An 8112-nucleotide genomic window follows, 5' to 3' on the forward strand; every position below is an offset into this window, starting at 1 on the left:
ATAGATTGTTTTTTGTAATAAATTGGCTTCACTTGATCATATTGATCATGATGTGATGTCCCATTAATGATCCTCTCCACCTAGGGACCAGAAATGCATGCAAGCCTCCACCCCAAGAGACATTATGAATTAAAAAAACATGGCCATTACCTGCTTGATACCAACACAGAGTAATGGCAACCAAAATGCACTCAGACCAGGGTTTTTTCCACTCTCTTTCAAGTCTCACGTGTTAGGCACCAAATTTTGTCCTGGTTTAGGGCAAATTTGGGAGAAAACCTCCAAAGGGGCCCCTCCAGAAAGCAAACCCATATTGCCCCTCCCCACAACCGGGTCAGGAAGGATTCCCTGGAGAGAAGTGGAAAGAACCTGTTTATTTAACAGGCACAGCATCCCCAGCACACAAAATTAACAATACCAGGTGACACCACTCTTTCACCACTCTGAAAAAGATGACAAATTCAGAAAGCCTCTCTTGGGGGTGGTCGCTCTGTTATCAGTTCCTCCGGTGCTGGGGTAGCTGCTGCAGCCACAAGGTGCAAACTCTTGGTGTTTCCCAGGTCCCAGTCCAGAGCAGGTTTGAGTGGTTCCAAAAAAAGGAAAGGAGAAATAGTCCAGGGAAAAATTCGGACTGCTTAGCTAAACTAATTAATGAACAGAAGCAAAAGCAAGAGCAAAGCAGGAGCAAAGCAGAACCAAGAGCAAAGCAAAAAGCCAAGCAAAAAGCAAAAGCAGCACCATGTACTGCCCTGTCTCTGTGTCCCGCCAGCCGTGGGGGAGTGGCTGATAACAAAACCAAAACAAAACTTCACTCTTCAGAGCCAGTCTTGAAGGCACAGAACATAGTATCCAGCATAAACAGAACAGACAACTGGGGATACAAGCGTCCTAACGTCACCCTAGGACAGCAAAGGTATTCCAAACTGCCCCCCAGCAGCTCCCTCCTCACCGATGCCATCTGCTGGGGCTGTGCCAGCTTCAGGAGATGCCTCCAGGGCCTGCATTCCCTGTGTGAAACACGCATATTGTATGACTGGCTTTTAACAAATATTAAAATGAATATTTGTACTGGTTTAGGGCAAATTTGTTAAAGAATCTGCAAAGGAGGCCCCCTCCAGGAAGCAAAGCCCACACGGCCCCTCCCCCCAACCGGTTCGGGAAAAAATCCTCGGAGAGAGGTGGAAAGAACCTGTTTATTTGACTGGCACAGCACCCCCCGCACACAAAATGAACAATACCAGCTGACACCGCTCTGAGAAAGATGACAAAATCAGAAAGTCTCTTTCGGGGGTGGTTGCTCTGTTCTCAGTCCCTCCCTGGGCCAGCTGCTGCAGCCAAACCTTCGGTGTTCCCGGGTCCCAGTCCGGAGCAGGTTCGAGATGGTCACAGGAACAGGAGAGGAGAAACAGTCCAGGAAGGAATTTGGACTGTTTAGCTAAACTAGCTAATAAGCAGAAGCAAAAGTGAGAGCAGAAGCAAGAGCAGAAAAGCAAGCAAGCAAAAGCAACAAGCTGCCAGCTAGAAGGGAAAAGCAGCCCTATGTACTGCCTTGCCTCCGTGTCCCTGATAAGGGAAACCCAAACAAACTTCCACTTTTCAGAGCCAGTCTTAAAGGCACAGAACAGATGAATGGGGATACAAGCATCATAACGTCACCCCAGGACATGTGTGACATAACACATATGTGTTGTGTTAGAAAGTTATGTTGTACTAATTTTCTTAAGTAGTGTTTTAAATTTAGTTTTAGGTTATAACATAATGTTAAAATAGAAACCATGCTATGTAAGATACTTTTTTAAAGAGAGGACTCACAGTGAGATAGCAGCCACAGGACACCTAAATCTTTCAGAGAAAGAGAATTTATTGCTCTCTTAACAGAAGAAATGAACTTCTTCTTGCCTGCTCAGCCATGAAGACACCGTCAGGATTCAGAGGAAGAAGTTGACACTGACCAGATAGAATCCTGTGTTTGAATAGAATTTATGCATCATGGATGAGGGGTATGAATATGCAACAGGTTATTGTTTTTAAGGGTTAATCCTCTGTTAACCTGTGTCCTTTCTCGGGCTTATTTTGCCCAGAAAAAAGGTACTTGGACATCCATAACTCTTTGTTCTTCTTGTCTCATATTGTCCTAAAACTTAATTGTCCAAATTTTTATTATCCTAATTATATTAATCTTTTTATAACAATTTAATTACTATTAAAATTTGAAAATTTTAAAAACAAATGATTGGCGTTTTTCACACAGTATCTGACACACAACATCCCATGTACCAATGTTTCTGGGAGAACCATTTACAACATGGGGGGGGTCACAGGATGTGAAAAACACCAATCACTTGTTTTTTAAAAATTTAAAAGTAATAAAATGGTTATAAAAATAGCAATATAATTAGAGTAATAATAATTTGGGTAATTTGGATTAAGACAATATGATACAATAGAAACAGAGTTACAGATGTCCGGGTAACTTTTCTGGGCAAAATAAGCCCAAAAAAAAGACACGGGTTAACAGAGGATTAACCCTAAAAACAATAACCTGTTGCATATTCATACCCCTCATCCATGATGCATAAATTCCATTCAAACACAGGATTCTGTCTGGTAAGTGTCAGCTTCTTCCTCTGAATCCTGACGGCATCTTCATGGCTGAGCAGGCAGGAAGAAGTTCGTTTCTTCTGATACGAGAGCAATAAATTCTCTTTCTCTGAAAGATTTAGGTGTCCTGTGGCTGCTATCTCGCTGCAAGTCCTTTCTTTAAAAAAGTATCTCACATAGCATGGTTTCTATTTGAACATTATGTTATACCCTAAAACTAGATTTAACCTACTACTTAAGAAAATTAATTGTAAAACACAAAGTTGTGTTTCGTGTCAAGTACAAACAGGCGATGTGTGTAGTTGTGAATGCGAAATGTGTAGACCCCGACAATGAGAGAGCTGTGAATTCTAATAATAACTGAAGAGAATAAAGCATAGAAAAAGGCCTTTAAACCTATCTATTGTTTGCAAATTAACCCTAGTTGATTTAAGAGCATTAGAATTAAAGTGTTAAAAATGTTGCTTTTTGCCTGCATTTAATCCATAAAGAGTTCTGCAATAATAACCTTTTGAAGTATAATTTTAGAATATTACTTGTATCCTTGAAACTATAGCTTTAGAATATATATAAAAGAAATCTGCTTATCTTACGCCTTATTGAAGCAGAGAAAAACAGCTTGAGAAAAGAAGATGAACATCATATCAAGAGTTTATAGTTTCGACCAAAAAGAAGCTAGACATCACTGTTATGAGATTTATAGTCTCTGCAATTAAAAGGTGAACACACATCTGAAGAGCTAGACCCCACCACATGAGATTCGTCTTTCTTCTTTCAGAAACTAAACCGTCACCATCTAGAGATACTCCTTTTGAGATACATCCTGAAAAACTAAGATCACAATAGTGTATAGAATCATGATGTAATAATTTAGAATAAAAATTGCTGATAAGTAAAAAAATTAGAAACAGAAACTGCTGAAAAAAACTGATGAGTATCCCTATAAATACCTGTAACCATCAATTATCGGTGTGCAGTTGTAGGGAAAACTTCCCCCACTGTACCCAGCGCTGTATTGCTCATACTTTACCATATTAAATAATAAATTGATTGCTGCTTGAATATTAGCCTAGTCAAGCTTCTTATTCATAACATTAATACAGCATAACTTTCTGACAAAACACATATAATATTCATTTTAATATTTGCGAAAAGCCAATCATAAAATACGCATTTTTGCCACAGGAGGACTGGGCTCTCCCAGTTATTCCCTGTACAGGCGGGACCCCCCCTTCCCCTCACAGCTCTCCCGCGCTGAGGGGCCGCTGCCGCTTCCCGCCCTTCGCGCCCGCCCTCAGCGGCTGTCGGGAGCTGGGGCCGCCCCACCCGCCCTTTTATCGGAGCCATGGAGAAGGAAAACCGCTTTAAATTGTTTATGCCGCCGCGCCTGAGCGCTGGGCAGGTGTCTGCGGGCAGATCCCAGGTGAGCGCTCGGCCGCGGGGCCGCTGAGGGCGGCCCATACCACACCTTCCCCCCCCACGGCTGCCCCTTCGGGCTGTGCTGCTCTGGAGGCCGCGGCTGAGGAGGGGACAGGGGGAAAGCGCAGAGGCCCTTCCCGGGGACACGGGGACAGTGCTGGGCCCGGGGAGTGCCCCGGCAGGGCCCCGAGCTGGAGCACACACACACACACCTGCCCCTTGCTCCCAAAGAGCCCCGAGCTGGAGCACACACACACCTGCCCCTTGCCCCGGGCTGGAGCACACACACACACCTGCCCCTGTATGGGCCGGGACGGCTCCATTGCTGGACTCATTTCTGTGTGTATCCCTACAGTGGCACGTGCACAGACATATTTGGTTTGAATTTCAAAGACCTTTGTTGTTGTTTTCTATCAAAACTGAAGGGAATCATCTTCTCAAGCATCCACTCTGTGTTGTAAGTCCGTGTTTGATGTGGGTAATTCAGCCCAGAGAGCGAGCAGGGCTCTGTCGCTGGCCGGGGTCTGTGTACAAATCACCAATGGGACGGGATTGCTGAGGAACTGCCTTGAGCTGTTTTATTTTCCAGCATCAGTCTCATTACATGGTTATGACAGTGGGAAGATGCCAGCAGCTCACATCCCAGGCAGCTGACCAAGAACTTAATGTTACAACTTACTTTAAAAGTTTTTTTGACCAGTCACACAAATCAAAAGCACACTGACAGTAGTTCAGTCCAAGCACTATAAGCACACGTACCTTTGGTTAAAACAATGCTTGCTTATTTTGAATACAATACTTGCTTTTAAGCCTTAAAGCAAAATGCACATAGCTCCATTATTAACCTTAAAACTTCCTAATATCTCGCTAGATAAACTTTTCTGTAACTTAGGGAGTTATTCTAGCCAAACGTTAATACACAGACCATTGTTCTATTTGTCCTTACTTTTCTACTTTTTACATTATTTTTCTGCTGACCTATCTCATGGCTACTGCTTGGCTCTAATCCCAGTTCTGCTGTCTCTGAGGCTGCCTTTTGCAGCTTTCTGAAACCACTCTGATTTTATGGATTCCCACAGGCCCCACTCAGATGCTCGCACTGGCATTGGTGTCTTGGTCTCACTAGATCAGGTGTGCAGTGAAAATGTCCTGTCCCCACACTGAGTAATGGGAATTCCACAAGTTATTTTTTCATGTCGAAGCTCCTTATGAAATATGTTGAGATTCAAATGGGATATTCTGACAGCAGATGAGTTAGCTGTTTACAGGATGAACTTCTGTGACTTCAAAACCTTGTAAAAGGGTATTCTCATGCTGACACATAATCAGATATGGTTTTGAAGTGCCCTTGGAAGTAAAGCAAAAAAGACATATCAACTACTGGTCTTCAAAAAAGTAATTTGTCTCCCTGAGTCCTTTGCCATGCAGCAGTGCCCAGACAGGCAGGAGCTGCTGAGTTCCCTGCATTGAAAGCTCCCCTTTGGCCACAGTCTATAAATCAAACTGCAGGACACCAACAGTTTGATCAACCACTGGGAAGTAAGAAGTGAGTTCCAAAGCCATTACCAATACCTTGGGCTTTGAAAATTGTAGGCAGCTGTTTTATTAATGATAAATTCTATTTTCATATCATCTGTAGGGATCTTTTTCCCTTGGATTTTACAATTCATTTTTTACAAATCTACCCATAAGGAACTAATTTTTTAATTTGTGCAGGGTTTTAATAGATGTTCAGATGATGACTTTAAGCTGCCATTGGATGTGTGGAGCCGTGGCGAAATCACTGCTTCAGGTACAACTGGAATGTTTGCCATGCACCTTCTTTAGATTTTTATATATTGTCAAATTTTAATTTTCATGAGTAGTCTCACAGTTCCATATCTGTAACTGTTAAATACAGTTTCACTGTTACTTGTTTTAGAAATACATTGATCAAAATCTCTTCATGTTTCAGATACAATTTCACAGCAAGTGAAACTTTGCTCTGAAGTAGATGAAGAGGTGAGTTAAGTATCAACTCTGCCCATCTAATTCCTTGGGGTCTTTTGAATTTGTTCCCAAACAGTGCCTAAAGCATTATTCAGTAGATATTTCAGGCCTAAAGGGAGTAGTCAAAAGGGAATAATGTTTTCTGTCTCCTGTTTAAAGCTGAATAACTTAGAGGAGATATTTGTGATTTAGTGAACATGCCTGGAAACAAATCTTTAAAAATTAGGGTGATTGCAATATTGTTGTTGTTTTTTTCTTTGTTTGAAGTGCCTGCGAAGTCTATGAGCTTTATTTAGAGTAAGATTTAAACACTTAAGTATCCTTGTGGAACTGGTTCTGAATATTCTGTTGAGGGCCAGAAGGGTTGAAGTCAGAGTATTCTTTGGAAAACTGAAGTAGATGATCCCAATTGCCTTGTCTGGCTTTATTTTATCTGTAAAACAATGAATTTAGTGGTTTCCTCAAGCACTGGATTCTTCTCACAGTGTCTTTACCAGCAGATCTCTGCTTTAGCACAATTCACTACAACTCATTTTTTTTGCAATAGCTTCTGTACTTTGCAGCTACAAAACACTGTTTGCTACCACAAAATAAAACACATTTCTTGTGCTCTCTCTGCTGATTTTCATATCCCTGACAACTTTTTAGACTCTTTTAATCCTAAGCTATTAAAGTACCATCAGGACTGTAACAAAAGTGTGATGCAGCCAAAACAAGGATGGTGTTTGGGGCTGTTGTAAGTGAACCAAAGGGCCCTTAGGGCTCGTGTGTTGCTCTCCCTGCCTCGACCACTGGCCCAGCACTGCTTGTAGGACACTTTCAAGGTGTTCTAAGGGCACAAGGGTGGTGGTTTTCCTTCCTGCTCTGTGTGTGAGCAGAGAACTGCTGGGACACTTGGATATTTATAAATCCCTGGGTCCAGATGGGGTCCATGCCAGGGTGATGAGGGAGCTGGCAGATGAGCTTGCCAAGCCTCTCTCCATCCTTTATCAGGAGTTGTGGCTCCGTGGTGAGGTTCCAGATGATTGGACACTGGCCAGTGTGACACCCATGTACAAAAAAGGTAGGAAGGAGGATCCTGGTAATTCCAGGCCAGTCAGCCTGGCCTCAGTAGCAGGTGAGATAATGGAGCAGTTCATACTGAGTGCTATCACACAGCACTCACAGCATGGCCAGGCTATCAGACCCAGCCAGCAGGGCTTTACCAAGGGTGGGTCATGTCTGACGAACCCGGGCTCCTTCTGTGAGCAGGTGACTGCCTGGTACATGCAGGAAAGGCTGTGGGTGTTGTGTATCTGGGCTCCAGCAAGGCCTTTGGCACTGTCTCCCACAGCACACTCCTGGAGAAGCTGCAGCCATGGCTGGGACAGGAGCACTCTGTGCTGGGCTCAGAACTGGCTGCATGGCCGGGCCAGAGAGTGATGGTGAATGGTGCTGCATCCAGCTGGCAGCCAGGCACTAGGGGTGTCCCTCAGGGCTCTGTATGCTGGGACCAGTTCTGTTTAATATTTTTGTAGACCACATGGATGAGGGCATCAAGTCCTTGATCAGTAAATTTGCAGAGGACACTAAGCTGGGAGCTTGTGTTGATCTATTGGAAGGAAGGAGAGCTCTGCAGAGAGACTTAGATCGGTTGGATGGATGGGCAGAGTCCAGCAGCATGAAGTTCAATAAGTCCAAGTGCTGAGTTCCACATTTTGGCCACAAAAATCCCCTACAACGTTCCAACCTGGGGACAGTGTGGCTGGACAGTGCTCAGGCAGAAAGGGCCCTGGGGGTGCTGGTGAATATGAGCCAGCAGTGTGCCCTGGTGGCCAAGAAGGCCAATGGCATCCTGGCCCGGATCAGGAATGGTGTGGCAGCAGGAGCAGTGAGGTCATTCTGCCCCTGTACTCGGCACTGCTGAGGCTGCACCTTGAGTGCTGTGTCCAGTTCTGGGCCCTCAGTTTAGGAAGGACATTGAGATGCTGGAGCACATCCAGTGGAGGGCAACAAGGCTGGTGAGGGGTTTGGAACACAAGCCCTGTGAGGAATGTTGGAAGGAACTGGGTATGTTCAGCCTGGAGAAGAGGAGGCTTAGGGGTGACCTTATTGCTCTCTACA

This window comes from Melozone crissalis, unplaced genomic scaffold (assembly GCF_028551555.1).
Source record: "Melozone crissalis strain CALT ecotype California unplaced genomic scaffold, PUWL_Pcris_2 ptg000053l_1, whole genome shotgun sequence".
NCBI classification, from domain to species: domain Eukaryota; kingdom Metazoa; phylum Chordata; class Aves; order Passeriformes; family Passerellidae; genus Melozone; species Melozone crissalis.